This window comes from Euleptes europaea, chromosome 1 (assembly GCF_029931775.1).
Source record: "Euleptes europaea isolate rEulEur1 chromosome 1, rEulEur1.hap1, whole genome shotgun sequence".
NCBI lineage: Eukaryota > Metazoa > Chordata > Lepidosauria > Squamata > Sphaerodactylidae > Euleptes > Euleptes europaea.
The window spans coordinates 61,379,053-61,398,707 of record NC_079312.1 but is presented as its reverse complement, the minus strand read 5'-3'; the positions used below and the strand labels follow the sequence as shown (position 1 = coordinate 61,398,707).

At 40.8% G+C, this 19,655-nt stretch overlaps 1 protein-coding gene across 10 annotated transcripts in view; it reads right to left on the bottom strand.

Moving 5' to 3' along the window:
• Window positions 1-4,156: 4,156 nt before the first annotated feature.
• ERC2 (ELKS/RAB6-interacting/CAST family member 2) overlaps window positions 4,157-19,655 on the bottom strand; it is a 677,274-nt gene continuing 661,775 nt past the window's right edge. For all 10 annotated transcript variants that reach the window (XM_056860395.1, XM_056860344.1, XM_056860332.1 and 7 more), the window contains one exon: window positions 4,157-5,083. The gene's annotated coding sequence lies outside the window, so the exon portion shown is untranslated. The remainder of the gene's footprint in view (window positions 5,084-19,655) is intronic.

The window sequence follows — 19,655 nt, the reverse complement described above, 5'->3', positions numbered from 1 at the left end:
AGGATTTTATTGGGAGGGTGGAATCACTGGAATGTATCATTCATCAACAAGTCACAGTCTCAAACCAGTTTCTATACCATTGGCCATGGTTGGCTTATCAGGGGGCATCCTGCAATACAAGAAACAGAAGTTGCTAGAAGTCTGAACAAGAAGTGAATTTATGGAAGTTTTCGCTTGCTCAAATTATTTAAATAACCAGCCAGGTGTTCTGACAACAGTTGAGAATTTGATTTCCTCTGCCAGTGAAATCCTGGTGTATGTGAAGTTAATCTATTTGAAAGCAAAAATTTGTGAGAATATTTAAATAAATGTGCAAAAGCCATACAAGTAGTATCAGGTCCTGATTATGCAGTCCAGTAAGTCTTTATAGTGTAACAATATATGGTATTCATTGCAGTGAACATTATGGTGGAAGTTTGTTTTTAAAGGTGATGAGAATGGAGCTGGCACCCCATTTTGTAACCTTGCTCTTTGTAAGATTACCTTACATAGCAATAATGGGATATATTTTTACAGCATCTTGTGTTGTTTCTTATTGCTAGGCCTCTGGAACATACAAACGTCTACAAAATGGAGGACAGGAGAACACTGCAAACCATGTTTGGTCCCCATTTGGGAGAAAGGCAGGGGTATAAATGAAGGAAAAGTATAAAGAATAAATAAATTACGGGCCTGTATACAATTTGGGAACATAGCAGGACATAATTTCCTGTAATAACTGGAGCAGCAATATGAAACATAGAAACAAACTGAAAATGCATTTGGTTAATTTCCATCTGCACTCTCTGCCTAGGGTTGCCAGGTCCCTCTTCTCAATCTGCGGGAGATTTTGGGGGCGGAGCCTGAAGAAGACAGGGTTTGGCGAGGGGAGGGACTTCGATGCCATAGAGTCCAATTGCCAAAGCTGCCAATTTTCTCCAGGTGATCTGATCTCTATCGGCTGGAGATCAGTTGAATTAGCAGGCGATCTCCTGCTACTACCTGGCAGTTGGCAACCCTATCTCTGCCCCAACTTCCTGGTAAGCATTTTTGCAAGACACAAATCCACTTTGCAGAGATGACTACATTTCTCTAACTCTCTCTCTCATGTATGATCCTAAAGCACAACAAAAGACACAGCCCCACAGGAATTCCTTTTTGAGCAATCCATTTTGAAATGAATGTGAGCGGTGTCACAGAGCACAGTTGTACTCCTTCACTCTCTTAATGTGCATAATTTAGTAGCATCATAGCTTTTTAGTGGCCTGGAAGTGTCCTAGGTTGTGTGTGTGTTTTTAAGCCTCCTCCTGCCAATGACATTTTGGTGTGGCACACTAAATAACGCAGTTTCTTCTGGACTACAGAGTAATATCTTTTGGGTTTGGTACTGCAAATACATAACACTTGTCTTGCATTCCATTCACTGGCACTGGTTATTTGGGTCTCCTTTTGTCTGTATCTGCCACATGTAAGCAGGCAGGTTGCTGGATACAAAGGTTTCTTTCCAAAACTTAGCAGTTTGATATGCCCCAGTATAGCAGAGCCATGTATAGATCCCTGTTCCCATCAACACTTTACTGTGTCTGTTAATTCCACTCATGGATCACTGCACTGCTAGGGTGGAAAACCCCTGGAGATTTTGGGGGTGAAGCCTGAGAAGGGCAGAGTTTGGAGAGGGGAGGGACTTCAATAGGATATAATGCCATAGTCCACCTTCCAAAGTGGCCATTTTCTCCAGTTAAACTGATCTCTGTTACCTGGAGGTCAGTTTTAATAGCAGGAGATTACCAGCTACCACCTGGAGGTTGGCAACCCTAATCACTGCAGAATCGACATTTCCTTTTAATGATACAACTGCTATTTCAGAAAGAAACCAGATTTATTTGATGAATACAAACAAGCTGATCAACACCAAGCACTTCTCATACAATAACAATGTTATGAATTCTAAATACCTCAATACGTTACACTTCTACAAGACATTAAAAATTACAATGACTGTTCTAAAACATGCCCACTTGGAATTTCTAAGGATTCCTTAGTTTCATATCAATGTCCTTAATCACGTGTCAAGATCACAATCCAGAACATGCCACTCACTTGAAGAAAATTATTACAAGAAGCACTATCAAATGAGGGTCAAAGATAAATAGGGAATACTGACCCATTGTTGCAGAACATCACATTCAAACAATCACTCTACACCAAAGGAAAATGCAGGTCTAGTTTGTGACTCATCTGAAGTCTTCTCATAAACACAGTTTAAAAAGGAAACCGAAACCCACTTTCAAATGAAAGTCAATGTGCAATTACGTGCATACTAGATACACAAAATTCATTTAAATACAAAATTCATTCTGTACATTTAAATGAAAGAATGCGCAGTACAAGCTTGATCCCACAATAAAATAATATTCATCTTAAATGTTAACCAAAAGTTTGTCTGATTTTTTTTAACATTGTGAGAGGGGAGGAAAAAGACCAAACATTGCTCGAATAAAATGGTTTTTTCCAATATCACAGTGTTTATTGTAAACCTAGAGATTCTATTTTAGGTATGAAAAGATTCCCCCCCCCCAAGCATCATAGAATACCATGGGAAATGAAAAAGAAAAAGCAATGTTAGACAAAATTTTCTTCTATAGAGGCTAATATTTAGCCTTCATAAAAGTTAGGATCAATACTCTTACCAACATGAGTGGAGCAAAAAAAAAAAAATGCTCCCAAAATAATATCTGTGACAAAATTGGCACATATATATAAATATCTAGCTATACAGTTTTGCTTGTAAGGACCCTATGTTTGCCTAGTTTTATTTCCTACTTCAAGTATTCAGTTGCAGAATTAAGGTAAAGACCTGACTGTAAGAGACAGAGGGGCACCGGCCACCAGGAAATTCTCCTGTGCAAAAGCCCTGTAAGATGAACGAGAGCCGCAGAAGAGCTCTGGCTGTGTCCTGGCACCCTTTCCCATTCGTTTGAATGGTGCTCGTGGAGGAGAACATCCTGGCTGATGGTGTCCAGCCATTTGCCCCTTACTAGGACAACAAATTCGTCACAAGAAACAGAGTTTATCGTCCAAGTTCACAAGTGCAACGTTTGTCATATGTGCTAAAGAAACTCCCAGGAGCTCTGCTCTTTTTTTTAAAAAAAAGAAAAAAAATCCAAAAAAAAATCCAAAAGATTTAAAATTCCATCGATAGTTAAAAGACAAACTTTTGAAAATGTATGAATATGGATTATATATGCTATACAGATTTTATACAGATTTATTCTATTTACGGAATCTAATTAACATCTAGCAGAAATTCTGCTTGCATTAAGTGGCTCTTTAATTTAGTCAAGAGTGACAGTGCAGCTAACTACATGATTTTCGTTCTAGACAAATAATAATTTTCAGGGGGTTAATATGTATGGCTCATAAAGATGGTTAGGGTTAATTGCACCAAAAAATAATGACAAAATTTTTCTAAATTCAGTGCAAGATTTTAGGAACATCCTGTTTAGAATTTTTTTTTCCTACAGCAGCGAGGAAACAAAACATTACTAAGAATTAAGGCCACACATGTTTAATTTTGCAGGGAAGTCAATCCACCAACACCAGCTGCAATGAAACTTCCATGCATTTTAACAAAGCTCTGCACACACCTCATTCAAACGAAAGGAAGTTTCACCACAGCAGTACTTGGTGTGGCACACATATCATTTATCTTTTAGAACTACAGGTAGTCAATATCCACTTTTGTTAGTTTGGAAGTGCTTTTCCCACTGACAAAGACATGTGCTGGTAAAAGAATTGAACTCTTGTACGCACATGTATGCCAGATCTAATGGAAATGCTCACTAAGGAATAAAGACCTTTACTTTGGGGAAGTAGCAGAAGTTTCATTATCAATAATATTCTGTCACTACAAATAACATCTGCAGTTATTTTTGTTCTGACATTTCACCCTGGCATGTGCTTTAACATGTTTATATTTTTCAGAAGTTCATGTTGATACAGATAATTAAAAATTATCTCATCATTCACTGATTTTTATTTTATTTTAACATCTAAAATACATTACAAACCATGGTAGGTATCGTTTCCCTGTTCAGGAAACAATGATGAGTGGTCCCTTCCATTAAAGGAGACCCAATGCATATATTGAAAGTTCACAACATTCTTATTTTAATAAAAAAATTAAGAGTCCCAGCTTATTAAATACCGGTGTGCATTTAGATGATAAAAGTTTGACACATCCTTACAGATGCTTAGGTATATGTATATGGACACATACATGTACACATGCTTTTTCAAGCTTTTATCATCCAGGCATACATCGACCACTGCATATAAATAATTTCTAATCAATTTAGATGCCCCATGCATTGTCAGAGACACACACCATATTTTTCATATGCCAACAATTATTAGTACCAAAAATTGATTTCATTTCCAACCTGGCCCAGAGCTTAATATTGGTTATACTATCAGAAATGTGATTGGTTTAACAGTAAAGATAAGAAACAGAGGAGGGCAAAGGCTAAGTTTTTATTACCCTGAAAAGCCCACATTACTGGGGGTACAATTAATGCTGACACCATTATGTAACAGCTTGCTAGTACCTGTAATAATCTACTGCTTGAAGAATTCAGAAGTAACTAGCCAGAATCAGCAGATGATGATATTGCAGCTAACAGAACCTGAATTACATATTAAAAATTAATAAAATCTATCAAATTAAAGGTCCTATTGCAATGAACTTCATTAGGAATGTTAAGAACAGATGGTAATTGTTAAAATAAAAGGAACAATTATTATGACCTATTAAGGAAAATGAAGGTCATGTAATTTCCAATTGAGTCCCCTTCATTATTTTCGAAAGTATCTGACTTTGTAATAGATGACAAGAAATAATGGAGAAGACATCCATTTGTGCAGCATATTGTGCGATGGCAACATTCCCACACTCCACTCGTTTCTGTGATCTTTCTGGGACTGTGTTCCAAGTGTGGTAACTGCAATCAGAGTTCCATTGCAGTGAATATCCTCATCTTCCTCTTCTCCATCATCCTGCGGTGCTGCATTTTTTCCCTGCTTCTTTCGCCAGCTCCTCTGATAACTGCAACAAGTAAAAAACAAAAAAACAAATCTGACTGTTAGAATGATGAAAACTCTCATGGATATTCAACAAAGTATAGATGCAGCAGGTCTCATACGTTCCTCTCTGAGTTCTTGGAACCAGATACAACACTTTGCCTTGTGGTTGCCATCAAGTAGTAGTGCCCAAAGTAGGGCATTGTTCATTGTGGCATCTGCACTGTGTAACAGACTTTCAAGGGAGGCCTACCAAGGTTGCTCTTTCCAGAATGTTCAATGTTATTTGGCCATTGCCTCCTAGGGTGGTTTACTGGCACCCTTTTTCATTTTACAAATTATTTTATAACATACCATACTGTTATGATACGTGGTTTTATGCTTCCCTGAGCCTTCTTCTATATCAGCAATGGATAACTACTATGAGTAAATGTAAATATTTTACCATGTTGGTTGTTGCAGCATTGTAGTGGAATTTAATGTCAATCATGTAATGCTACACAGTTCATATATGAATTTCTCTAGGTCTTCCCCCATTTGATTACTATTATTAAACCTAAATGTTCTTTGGTTTTTAGTATTACTTATGAGACTGGCTGTAAAATTACAAGCAGGTTTTTTTCCTTGTTGTTTGTGGTTCTGTGTTTAACCTTGAACAAGATAACCAAGCTGATTGAATGAGTTATAAGTAGTTGGTTCTGCTATTCACTTATACACACTCTTGCCCAGAAGAATCCCAGAAAAGAAAACTACAAACTTGGCTGCTTGTCAGTTCTTGTAAATTATCCGGGCTGTGTGACAGTGTCCTTCAGTGTTACTCCTCTGAAGATGCCTGCCACAGCTGCTGGCGAAACGTCAGGAAAGAAAATACCAAGACCACGGTCACACAGCCTGGATAACCTGCAAGAACTGATGAACTCTGACCGTGAAGGCCTTCGACAATATTTTGGCTGCTTGTATTGGAAAGTATCTGCATGCTCAGAGGAACGTCATGTTTTAGCTGGAAAAATATCAGGCAACGCTGTAGCATCCTATGTGTGCCGATGTAAGCACATGCTATCTAAACTGGTAAAATCATGTGATGGATCTCTCAGATATGGAATTCAGTGACCATCTCAGCATGATCAAGAGTTGTCCCACTGATTTGTAATGAAGATCCGCAGAAGGTAGCCTGTTTCTGCAGAAAGGTCCAAAGTGCCTCATATGATACCTGTTCCAAGTACAACAGGTAGGTTTAGACATTGGCAAAGAAGCATTGGGAGGAAAGACTGAACCACTCCACGGTTTGTTATTGAATGACAATAGTTTTTCTTGGATTTCTAAATATTTGTTTATTATTTATTTATTTAGAAAATTTGCCGCTGGGAACTCTGCCCCATTGAGTTCAGTTGCAATTCCTCTAAATAAAGGAGAAGGCGAAGTCCTGCTGCTCCTGAGGGATGGGGGACCTTGGGGAACAGAGATGAATGAAGTGTGAGGAAGATGCAGGCTGAAGAGACCTCTGCTATTCACTTGCACACAGGTACACTCCTGCACGAGCATCTGTGGAAAAGATCATGGCAGAAGGGAGGGGGTGATATCTGCTATTTTCCTTCAAATTACTTCCCCCATACATTTCATCCTATTCTGTTCCCAAGTGTCCCCCACAAGAGCAGCTTTGGGGGGTGAGTCACGGAAACTGCAGGAAGAAGAATAGGGGGACAGATCCATTCCGTGAACTTCAGTGCACCACCTGAAGGATCCAACTCATTGCATGTTGATATCACACACTCATAGTCTTTTGGTGATTTAGGTAATTTTGCGAGAAATGTAAATATTTTCTTTAAAGAGAAGACTAAAATATATATAATTATTATGTGCTACCTCATAGGGCCTTTTGCTGTACGGGAAAACAATTTGTATCCTCCTGAGTAGCTGGATCAAGTTGTAGCATTTTTTCTTCATTGTATGAATAATGTGTATTCCTTCAGTACTATACTTGGAAATCATCTTATTTGGAATGCTTTTTTACTTTACATTACATGGGAGGAACAGATAAAACAAATCCTTTGCAGTTTAAAGGCCCATTAAATTTGCTCAGTCTGTGGTTCAAGCATTATACATGAAATTACCTAACAGAATTCTCACATGGATGGAAATGTATTTCCAAGATGCAGCACCCAGTCCTGGTTTGGTGTCACATGAAGAACATTGGAACCTCTTGCTCACTCCTGTAATCCCTCCTTTTCCCTCCCTGTTTTCCTCAAACCCCACAAACAAGTTAGTTACCTTGTCTTTCAAAACAAGCCGTTGTTTGTCACTACATCCAAACTACCCAACTACAGATAGCAAACCAGTAGCTATAGTTCTCTTGTTCAGTGGTAATGACAAACAACAATTTGTGTGTGTGTGGGAGGGGGGAATAAGCAACCAGCTTCTGGTATGTGAGGAAAGGAAGAAGGGCAGAGAAGGGATTGTGGAAGTGACCAAGATTCCTTGAAGGCAAATCCACACTGTGCCAAACCATGGCTTGGTGTTATATACCATAGCATAATATGTGGTGTGCGTGCATCTTTGGTCTGAAATACCGTCCCCCCAAAGTAAACAGTACAATAATTTGGGATAGTTCATATCCACCTACATAGTAAATAAACTACATATAAATAGTAGTAGTAGTAGTAGTAGTAGTAGTAGTAGTAGTAGAAGAAGAAGAAGAAGAAGAAGAAGAAGAAGAAGAAGAAGAAGAAGAAGAAGAAGAAGAAGAAGAAGTTTTTGCCCTTTAAAAAAATGGCTAGCCTTCAGGGTTAAAAAATACCTGTAAAAATAACACAGAGCCTTGTGGCACCTTAAACACTAATGAATTTATTGTGGCATAAAATTTCATGAGCCAGAACCTACTGCACCAGATGCATGGCTTCAGCAGACTAACACGGGTAAATCTATGGGTAGAATTAAAATCACATGATCATAATTCACTAAAATCCCAGAAAGCACCGATTAAGGTCAAGGCACCCACGGATCAGAAGGTTTGCAATCTTTATATTGTATGGGTACATCTTGGTCATTTCCACTGGTCCCAAATAACTATGTCTCCTCTTCAATTATTACCTATACGCTCCAAAAGTCATACTTCCAATCTTGAATTTCCTTGTTGTCATATCAACCTAATCCTGATCAAAAATGTCTAATTCTGCAAAACCCACATCATACTACTACTGCTGCTGCTATTACTACTAATTTATATTTGGCTTACATGTACATAATTACTTTAAAATAAATAAGTACATTTATTTTTAATTAGAATTATTTATCCACAATACACTTTCATTTACATTGAATAAATTGTCACTATAATTAGGCACAGCAGCAAAACAGAGCCATAGCTTAAAACAGTTGGGTCCGAATCCAACCCTCTTTGAAATTAATGGAGAGATTCCCACTGACTTCATTTGACTTTGGATCAAACTCTGGCACAGGAAGAAATGATTTTGACAATGTTGGAAATTTAGGAGTTCTGGGACATAAAATCTTTGCAAACTTTTAATTTTGAAAGTTTGAAAGTGAAAGTTGCATTTTGTGAACTGCATTTAACTTCCATTATTTGGAGCATGGAGGTTAACTCAAAGAGATGACACAGGTAGAATCCATGTAAATTAGTAAGAAGCACATGTTACAGTCAAAGGTACTTAGAACAACCTATGTCCCTTTCCCTTTACCAGGTCAAACAAAACAAGCCTACAATCTCCCATTGTTCTTCAAACCATACAAGCTGAATTATTTAGCAATTTGGGCAGTCCATTCCTGAAAGGGAATATATAGGCGGTGGCAGGGAGTGGTGCAGATTTCCCAACCGAAAAATAAAGGTTAAAATGCATTTTTAAAAACCCTGTGAAACTCCTCCATGGAGTTACAAGGGGTTATGCCAGCTATTTCGCTGGAGTAGCAACGCTGCATCATAGAGGAGTGTTTCCAAGCTGAAAGGGGTTTGGAAGATGACTAATGTCAGCTCTGCCCTGGGAATGCCCCCCAATGCCGGCACGGGCACCAGCTTCTGGATTTTTGCTGACCATCCAGCAGCGCCGGCGACTGAGGCTCTCACTGCTGCGTCACTTTGCAGCACCGATGTAAGTGTCCCCTATAGGCATCCATGCCACTTTATCATGGTGCAAAATGGCAGGGATGCTAGCGTGAATTTACGCTGCCTCCTAGGGCACTTCAACCTCCCTTCAGGATTCAGGACAAGAATTTTCCTCAAATTAGAGAACAGCAAGGATGAGCAATGTTCCTTTGCTGTTTCTTTATGGTTTGTACAGCAGTAACAAAATTCTTGGATAAGCTTTCCTCTCCCGATTCATCTAACCACTCAATTTATCAAGAAATCACACATTTTTGGCAATAATAGAATAGACAAGGAAAAAATGACGAATAGTTTCCTCAGTATTCAAAATCAAAAGAACAACTGCTTTCCATCACCTGCTACAGTTGAGTGTCCTTTATATTCTTATTTCTTTTTTGTTCACTATGCTGAATTGCATGCTAAAACATAGAACACTAGTCACCCCAAACTACCTGAAAATAGATTACATTGATGTTAATGGAACATATTTCCTAGTAAGTGACTTGAAGTCACATTCCAAGGGTGTATCTGTACACAAGATATTAACAGTCCTCTTTGTACTTCAGTGCACAAGCAAAAGTATGAGAAACTGTCCCAAAGAAAAAGAAGGAAAAAGGAGGTCATAGCCACAGTTGGGCCATGAACAGCCTTAGAGGCACTGCTTTAAGAGTGGTGGTTTGGAGCGGTGGATCTGGAGAACCGGGTTTGATTCCCCACTCCTTCACATGAGCAGTGGAGACTAATCTGGTGAACTGATTTTGTTTCCCCACTCCTACACACAAAGCCACCTGGGTGATCTTGGGCAAGTCACATTTTCTCAGCCCCAGCCACCTCACAAGGTGTCTGCTGTGGGGAGGGGAGGGGAGGGGAAGGTGATTCTAAGCTGGTTTGAGTCTCCCTTAAGTGGTAGAGAAAGTCGGCATATAAAAATCAACTCTTCTTCTTTGCCACAGACAAGAATATATATTAGCTGTGACATGAAAGCTTCCATTAAAAATGAGAACTTGTTTTCACAATAGGAAAATATCTGATAAAATGAAAATCAGTGACAGCTGATGCCTCTTGACAATGGGAATGCTCTAAGGTCCACCCACAAGATCCACCCAGTTCTGCTCACACAAGAGTCTTGTTGGCAGATTTTTCAAGATTAAAATCGCCCTTCTGTTTAAGTGGATCTGACAGTCCCTCTTTAGCTACTGTGACTGTGAGCATGGCAGGGTGCTTAAAGGGGGTAAAAGGTAACATAAGGAAGTTATTATTTAAGAAAGGAGTTTGTTGTAAGTGAGAACAAGCTTCCAAACTTAAAGAAAACTGTTGTTACTCAACTTGCACATTTCTGACATTAACAATTCATAAACAATAAAATACACGTATATACTTAAGATGGGTGACAATGTTCTAGAAGTTAATGTTATGAGGAAATTATTGATTTGTCATTGTTTCTTTGAAAGCCCCATTTAGAAATATGGGAACCTCTCCTAGCAAAGAAATATGCTACAATACGCTATAATCCTGAATGACACAGCTCAGAATAGCACATGGACTATGGCACACTTACATAGGTTGAGATTCTGGAATTGTGGGTGGCTGTATATAGGCAATATATGAGTTATGTGTCTTGGGTGCAGTGAATGAAGGCACTTGAGGGGTCAGCAAAGTCCTTTTTTGTAGAAGCACAATGAAAGCCCTGCTCTGAAACTCATCACTCCTTTAGATGACTTTAGTAAAAATTATGGGCTTTCATTACTACCAGAACTGCTGAACAAATAATGCATGAAGATATAGAAGAGTTCTATAGTTCATAACTTCAGAATATTTTTCTTTTGAATAAAGACACCTGCCTGATTAACACTTTGTACTTCCAGCCCTTTTCTCTCCAGAGTGATTTGCAGAAAGACTCCGAGAGACAGGGTAAACACAAAGGGGTTAAAGGGGAAACTGTTTAATAACAGTAGTAAAAGGCAGGCTATTTTTGACATGTGGGTTAATGTCCATTATGTTCCAGATGCTTTCCAAATGTTTGCCACAAGCAGCCGGACACAAAAACAGATATCCATTCACCAAATCTTAAAGTGTACTCTTCTAACTTGTTTCACATGGTACCCACATAAAAGGCAAACAACTGATATAGCAGGGGGGCAAGGAAGGGACAGAACAGTTGTTTTATTACTAGAAAATTAGTATATAACCAAATTTTGGGACTATAAACCTACCATTAGCAAGAATCCCACCTGGGTCATTTCACCATCACTATGTCTTAATATCTTTAAACATGTTTCCTGCATTTGCTCCCAGCTTTCTTTAATGGTTACTTTATTCATTATTGTGCTCACAGTATAAAATCAGTGTAATTATACAATACATTTCCTCTGGTATAAGCAGTTTAAGACAAGGGAACATGCTAATCCAAATGGAAGTGAAGGACTGGAACCACGCATAACTTTCTTACATCTGCTAATATCCAGTTACATTGCAGAATCCATGAATGAGGTCACAAGATGCCCACCATAATGAAGGAAATGCGTATGGAAATATGGTCATAAAGATAAGCTATAACTGAGTAGGTGGGTGAATGCCTGCTTTCTCAGGCACTATACACTCACAAGCAGAGAATTTACAGTCTAAAAATCTCTACTAATTTTTATCCTTCTATATACTTTACACCATAAGAGTTAATGCACTGAATTGTTAAGTGTTACATGGCATGAGCCATCTGGGTGTATGTTACTAAGTCTGTACTTTATTCTACAGGTACTTTCACTATGAGCCTGGAAGTCCCTCACCCCTTTGGCATACTGTAATATGAATGATCTACTTGGTATATGGATATGGGAAGTCATCCCACTTTTATAAAGCAGGCGGCATTCAAAAATGAAAGCTGGCATTTTGATACTTCTGGAGAAATACTAAAATGCACTTTCACGTACTACTGGGGATACTTGAACATTGCCAGTTCATCTTATGTCCTGTTCCCCAGTCACAAACAGGAGCCGATTTTTCATTGAACTATTTATTGATCCATTTGTGGCTGTTCAGCAGGTTGCTTCAACGTTCTCCTTGCTAACACTACAGTACTGTTTCCCCTGTTCTGCTCTGTTTGACAGGTAATTGTTTAAAGAGATCAGTCAGATATCATATTAATCTGTCACAAATAAATACTGGTTTTTTTCCATCCAATTGTTTGGTGTTCATCTAAGTTAGTCATGTTAATGGTATTTTCATACATTTTACAAAAACCCAGTGCAAAAAGAGTTGTCAAGTCTAGGGCCTTTTATGCATGGGTTGTTCCCGTTGTGGTCATCCTCAATTACTTTGGGGATTCATTTTAATTATGCATGTATTTAACGACCCTTCAGAAGTCGCCTCGCTCTCCCCTCACATTTTGCCCGCATTTTCAGGATGCTGTTTTACCCCAAGTTTAAATTCTACCTCAGCTGTTCCTGTGCATACTTTTCACTTTGGTTTTTTCTCCCCATGCCCATTCTTGCTTCTCCCTCCCATGTGTCTGTCCCACTCATCCAACTCTTCCCCTCGAAGCCATTATCAAGAGCACTAGTGAGAGAATAATGCTAGAATACCACAAGGCTGCTTATTTGGTCAGTTTCACAGCAAGGTGGGTCAGTTTCAGTTCTTGGCAGGATGGAACAGAGTCAGGCTGATTTGCCACCCTCTGGCATGAAAGTTTTTGTTGTTTACAAGTGCAAGACTACCGATGGAACGATGAAGTCACAAATGACTGTGCAAGTGTTTTTATGTTCCTATGACACCTGCATTGTGTTACGCAGAAACAAATTGGTTGTGGGGGGTTGTCCTGACCCTTCTCTGCTTTGGCTGTAAAATGGCCACTTGGCTCAGACCAAATGAAATAATCCTGCTGCGGGGCTGGTGACGCATTTTTTTAAATACATCACAGCCAATTACAAAGCAGCATTTTCAGGTGGGAGGAACATTTTCGCTGGGGATACATAATTGATCACAAGGCTCCCTGGAATTTCTTCAGGGCAAAAAGCTCCTGTGCACAGTGTTTTGAAAATTAGAGAGCAACAGATCCAGCAGAAACAGACCATACATAAAAGGCCTAGCTTAGGAAATCCCTGGAGATTTGTGGGCAGTGCCTGTGGAGGAAGATCAGCAACATTGTGATGCTATAGAGACCACCCTCCAAAGCTGCTATTTCTTCTAGGGGAACTGATCTCTGTAGTCTGAAGATCAGTTGCAATTCTGGGAGGACTCTAGCCCTTCTCCTCCTCCCTGCCTCTGCTATGCTTCCTGGTATCGTCTTGTCATTAGTCTACCATTTGGTACAAGGTTAGCTTGCTGCTAAAATTGAAGGCGCGTAGTTGTTTATCACTGTGGAATTTTTAAATTGTAACTTATGGCTGTCTTATTTGTTTTAAATGGTTGTAAGCTGCTCTGGGCCAGACCTAGACTGGAAGAGTGGCCTAAAAACCCAATAAAATAAATACACAAATAATAAAATAAAAGTTGCCTCTGCTATAAAAATGCTATACCATAATCAAACGATTACTACTTCACATAATAGCAAATCTGACTCCTATGGATATCTTATCACATGGTCCTACTGTTGTGATTGAACTCTGACCTTCCACCAATTCAGCCAAAAATATGACCATATCTCTGTCCCAAGCCAGTTATAATTGCATTTGTTATCAAACTAGGGTTGCCAACCTCCAGGTAATAGCAGAAGATCTCCTGCTATTACAACTGACATCCAGCCGATAGAGATCAGTTCACCTGGAGAAAATGGCCGCTTCGGCAATTGGACTCTACGGCATTGAAGTCCCTCCCCTCCCCAAACACCGCCCTCCTCAGGCTCCACCCCCAAAATATTCCACCAATAGTGAAGAGGGACCTGGCAACCCTATATCAAACCCCAGAAACGTGCAGCCTAGCTGTGAACACAAAAACCACAAAGAAATATAGGTTTTGGTTGTGTGTGCATGTGTGGGGGTAGTTGGCATAAAACAGACACAGTTAACTGTAATTTTTCTAAAGACAATGGATGGTTGAATATTATCCATTCTACTTTATCAAACTACCACTGCCCCCACAACCTAAGCTTTTCTATTGACACAGTAGCTTTCTGGCAACCATAAGCTTTGGAATGTACAAATTAGAACCACAAATATAAACAAAATGTATGATTTAATAATCAGTTATCTCCTATTCAAATAACATACATGTTTAAAATATCAAGCTGGCAAAGCCAATCATGAGAAAGAATTTTTAAAAGTATAAAATTTGATCTAACCTGAACTGGAAAAAATGAAAATAGCAGGATGCCAAAGACACCTAAGACACTTGCTGAGTTAAGTGAAAAGGTAAAATCCAGTTTAAATTTATAGCATTCCTTCAGTGTCCCTCTAGGAGTTTGGCTTCTTGCCAGTGTTCCTTGTTAAAAATTTGTTAAACGTGTTTGGCATTAATGCAAACACAAAGTACTCATTTGTTACAAATTCTAATGGAATGCATTCATTTAAGGCAATGAAGTAGTTACCAGAAGAGAAAAAAAATGTTCATTAAGTACATTTTAAAAATACAATGATGTATGCGGCGAATAACTATGGCGCCCCAGTGGCTATATAAATATCTGACAGAATAACCACAAGTTATGTTTGGTTTGAAACTGGAATCTTTTAAACATAACTGATAGAACAGAAACTGGTTTTGTTTGTTGTCAAAACTGATGTTAGTCTTTATTGTTTAGAGTAAAAATAACCAAAGGTTTGGTGTCTTTTTTCTTACATCTCAAATCAATAAAGTACACCCGTTTAAGCAAAGACGTAGGAAATCTGTTCATCTGAGTGGCAAGCATGTCCTATCTGGAAGTATTAAAAAAATGAGAAAACAACAAGGATTTTAGAATTCATTAGGAGAAAATAAAATAGAAGAGAATGATCGGTTAATATTTGCTGTTATACTAAAATAATGTTAGCCTGTAGAGATGTGCCTCAGCACCAAAATTCAGATTCAGAATTCAGATTCAGAATTTGTAATTGTGACTCTTTGGATTTGGAATTCTTGAAATTCAGATTTTCTGAATATTCAGAATGTCATTAAAACCAACAGAAAACAGCATCTTCCCACTAAAAAACAAGGTAAGCCACTTAAAAAAAAAAAAGAATTCCCTCACCTCTGAGTTTTTCCACAATGCTTTTGCCTACTGTAAAGAGCTGAATTGATGTGGTGAGTGTACAGCAACAGCCACAATTGCTAAAGGACACTGTCCGGGGATTGCACAATGACTGCAATCTGGACATTCAGAACCCTGAACTACACAAGTGGGCATCGTATACTGGAGCAGAGGATAGAACCAATTTGAAAGTGTTTTTTTTCCATCTGTGCTGCTTTGGGTTGCCACAAGTGGAAACAGACAACTATCACAGATTTGGCCTCTCCCCACCCCTCCCCACCATTGACAAAACCATGGTGATCGGGTGACTTTCAGTTCCCTGCCTCCATCACCCTTGGAACCATGCTCTCTGGAGAATAAACAGGGTGGCACTTACCTGTAACTGCTGTGCATCGAGTTATCTTCTGTACAGGTGCACATTTGAGACTGCTCAGGTGTAGACCAGCCAGTAAAGGAACTTTCTAGCTTCCTAGCCCTGTGAAAAGGCGCTCCTCCCCCACCACGCGTGCACAGCAGTTTCCCTCCAAAACCATGCTGTGAGGGAGGAGTGCCATTTTCCCTCGGTTCTCCTGAGCATCCAGAAGTGACAAAATCAACAGAGCTCACAGCAGGGCAGGAGGAAGGAAATATGTGCCTGCACAGAAGAGGAGGAGGAGGAGAAAGAGAAGGAGAGTTGGTTTTTATATGCCGACTTTCTCTACCACTTAAGGAAGAATCAAACCGGCTTACAATCACCTTCCCTTCCCCACAACAGACACCTTGTGAGGTAGGTGGGGCTAAGAGAGCCTGAAGAGAACTGTGACTAGCCCAAGGTCACCCAGCTGGTTTCATGTGGAGGAGTGGGGAAAGCAACCCTGAGCGTCTGCTGCTCACGTGGAGGAGTGGGGAATCAAACCCACCGGTTCTCCAGATTAGAGTCCACTGCTCTTAACCACTGCTCCATGCTGGTTGACAAACAGCAGTTAAAGGTAAGTGCAACCTTTTTGTTGTTGTCAGTCTCCCATGCAGTCCCACATTTGGGATGTCACAAGCTACCCAGACAGGAGGTGGGGTGAGCCCTGGGATTTACTGTCTAGGAAAATGACAAGTGTAAAACTGCTTTCCCAACTGCAGAATCTTTCCGGTTGTCAACATCAACAGCAATGAAGGAATTAGACAAAGACCAGGTTGCACCTCCACAGATTTCGTCGATAACCACACCACACAGAAAAGCAGCCAAAGTAGTGTAGGCTCTTGTGGCACGAGCTTTTACAGAGAATGGACATCGGGGACCAGCATGGAGACAACTAAGTTTAATAGCTTGAACAATCCATTGAGACTAAGTCTGGGAGGATGAAACACTCGTTTTGGAGGGCTTAAGTGGCACACAGAGAAAGATCTTTGTGAAAACCCTTTGTACAAGCTGAGTAATACAGTAAAAACTCTCTTAATATCTAGAGTGTGCAATGCTTTGTCATCTTGTGAGGAGGGGTTGGGGGAAAGGTAGGTAAGGATATAACCTGTGAGAGATGGAACTTGGAGGCAACCTTAGGGAGAAATTGGAGGCTAGGTCTAAGGGTTACATTAGTAAGAAAGAACTGAATATATGGGGGAGGTCAACTCTGAGGGCAGCCACTTCCCCTACACGCCTGGCAGAGGTTATTACCACCCAAAAGCAAGTTTTAAGTGACAAAAAGCTAAGTGGACAGGAGGCTAGTGTCTCAAAGGGTAGTAACATAAGTCTGGAAAGTACCAAAGACAAGCTCAATTGGGGAACTGGGAAGAGGTTATGCAGACCCTTTAAAAATTGCTTAGAGGTCAAATGCGAAAATACAGTACTGCCATCTACAAAATCATGGAAGGTGGAGATGGCAGCAAGGTGTACCTTTATGGAAGAGGGGGTAAGCCCAGAACTCTTTAAGTATAGTAGATATTCTAGTATCATGAAGGGGAGAAGGCATGAAGATGGTGAGAAACCAGTTCCTGAGACCTGAGAGGTAAACCTTTGCTATTAATGGAAATAGGGTTTCTTAGTGGAGTCCCTATGGGAGTGTATAAGCACATCCAAGACCCTAGCTGAAAAGGTCATGTGAGAATGTACAGAGGCCAAACTGTGCGTTTCAACTTCAATACTGCGGCCCCCCATGAAGTAGGTCAGGCACCAGGGGAAGCTGGTGGTAATGCCCTTGGGAAAGTGACAACAGGAGGGAAAATCATGGTTGTGGAAGGGAGACTCTTCTGAGCCAGTCAGCATGCTTGTTGTCCTCCCCAACCATGTGGATGGCCTGGAGATGTACATTGTGACATATTTCCCAGGCCCCAATCACAGAAGCCTCTTTCCAAAGAGGTATGGGGACTGTTCTGCCTTATGGGTTCATGTAGAGTATAGTCGTTGTGTTGTCGGTTAGGATTTTTGCAATTTGGTCTTGAAGCAGCCCAGGCAGGAGGCCCCCGCCGGCCGCGCCGCCCACACGCCTGCGCGCGTTCCTCCGGCCGGGGGGGGCCTTCCCGCCCAGGCAGGAGGCCCCCGCCGGCCGCGCCGCCGCCGCCCACGCGCCTGGGCGCTTCGGCTGGCCGGCAGGGACCTTCCCGCCCAGGCAGGAGGCCCCCACCGGCCGCACCGCCGCCGCCCACGCGCCTGGGCGCTTCGGCTGGCCGGCAGGGACCTTCCTGCCCAGGCAGGAGGCCCCCGCCGGCCGCGCTGCCGCCGCCCGCGCACCTGGGCGCCTTCCTCCGGCTGGTGGGGGCCTCCTGCCAGCTCAGGAAGGCCGCGCCGCCACCGCCACCGCTTCGCCGCCTTTCCAGGTAAGGGGCTCTTCCCCCTCCCCCCTTGAATGGCACTGGGGGTGGGGTGGGATGGGGCGACCTGGGGCAGGGCCCTGCGCTCTAAAATGGCGGCCGCCATTTTAGAGCGCAGCATTGCCGGTAAAGGGAATTTCTTATTGACCCTCGGCTTATACGCGGGTCAATAAGAAATTCCCTTTTCTGGCCTCAAATTTGGGGGGTCGGCTTATACTCGGGTCGGCTTATACCCGAGTATATACGGTATGCCGTAGAGTAGCGTCTAGGGTAGCTCCAATGAATTCAATCCTCTGTGAGTGGGTCAATCTGGATTTATCCCAGTTGATGGCCAGTCTTAATTTAGACATAGTTGAAAGAATGAGAGACAAATGGTCCTGCAGGACATCTGATGAATCAGCTACTATAAGCCAATCATCCAAATAGGGGGAAATGGTACATCCCTTGGACCTAAGAAAGGCATTGATCATGGCCAAACATTTAGAAAAATCCCTAGAGGCTGTTGCAAGAAAAATCTCTAGAGGCCCAGTTGTATGGTGCTGGCTGCTAAGCTAGGTGGTTGCTGCCAGGCCTGACCCCACCCCATAAGTCCTCCTTCAAAGGTGAAAACAGCCCTGGAAAGGGCCCTGCCCCCTCCCCCCACCTTTGACTGACAGAAACCAAGGTTGGAAGTCTGGCAGTACTGTTGTGGTTGCCTAGCAATGACATCTAAGTTTCTTAGGGCTACCAATGCTGCGTTGTGATCAGATCTTCGGAAAGGTGAAATATGAACAGTCTAAATATATAAATAAATACGAGTTTCTATATTCTAAGACAGACCATTGTTCCATCTAGCTCTGAATCATCTAGTCTGAATGGTAGCAGTTCTCCAGGGTTTTAGGTACAGAAAGGTCTACCTTAGAAGCCCTGGCTATCTGAGATCCTTTTACCTGTTGATGACAGAGATTGACCCTGAAACCTGTATCAGACCATATGTTCTACCAATGAGCCACGGTCCCTTCCCTTGACCTTTTGTGTTGATTGTAAGGACAAATAATGAAAAGATTTGCCTTTAAATATATGATATACTTGAAAAAACGATTGCTTAAATTCAGAGTAATCCACTGGAAGGTTGTAGCTTAACACAATATATTTACACAACTGAAATTGTTTTATGTGTTATTAATTTTTTACATTGCAATCCCAACTTTCCTCCAAAAAAGTAGTATAGATGATTCTTTTCTCCTCCATTTTGTCCTTACAACAACGCTGTGAGGTACATTAGCCTGAGAGAGAAAGACTAGTTAATAAATCTTTCTGGCTGTTTCATGGCAAGCAAGTATTTTGAACCTGAGTCTCCCCAGGCCCACTTCAAAATTCTAACTGCTATACAACACTAATGTCTAGAGAACCTCTACTTCTACAGAAGAAACTGTGTATAGTATAGCTATGCAATATTTTAAAATGAATGTAAAATGCAGGGGAAAGAAGAAAGTGCAATTCACCTGAAAAGGCAATATGGACACGCTCTATCATATTTTGTTATTTTTCATTTTAAATGCAATAATGTTCATCTGCCCCAAGCATGTA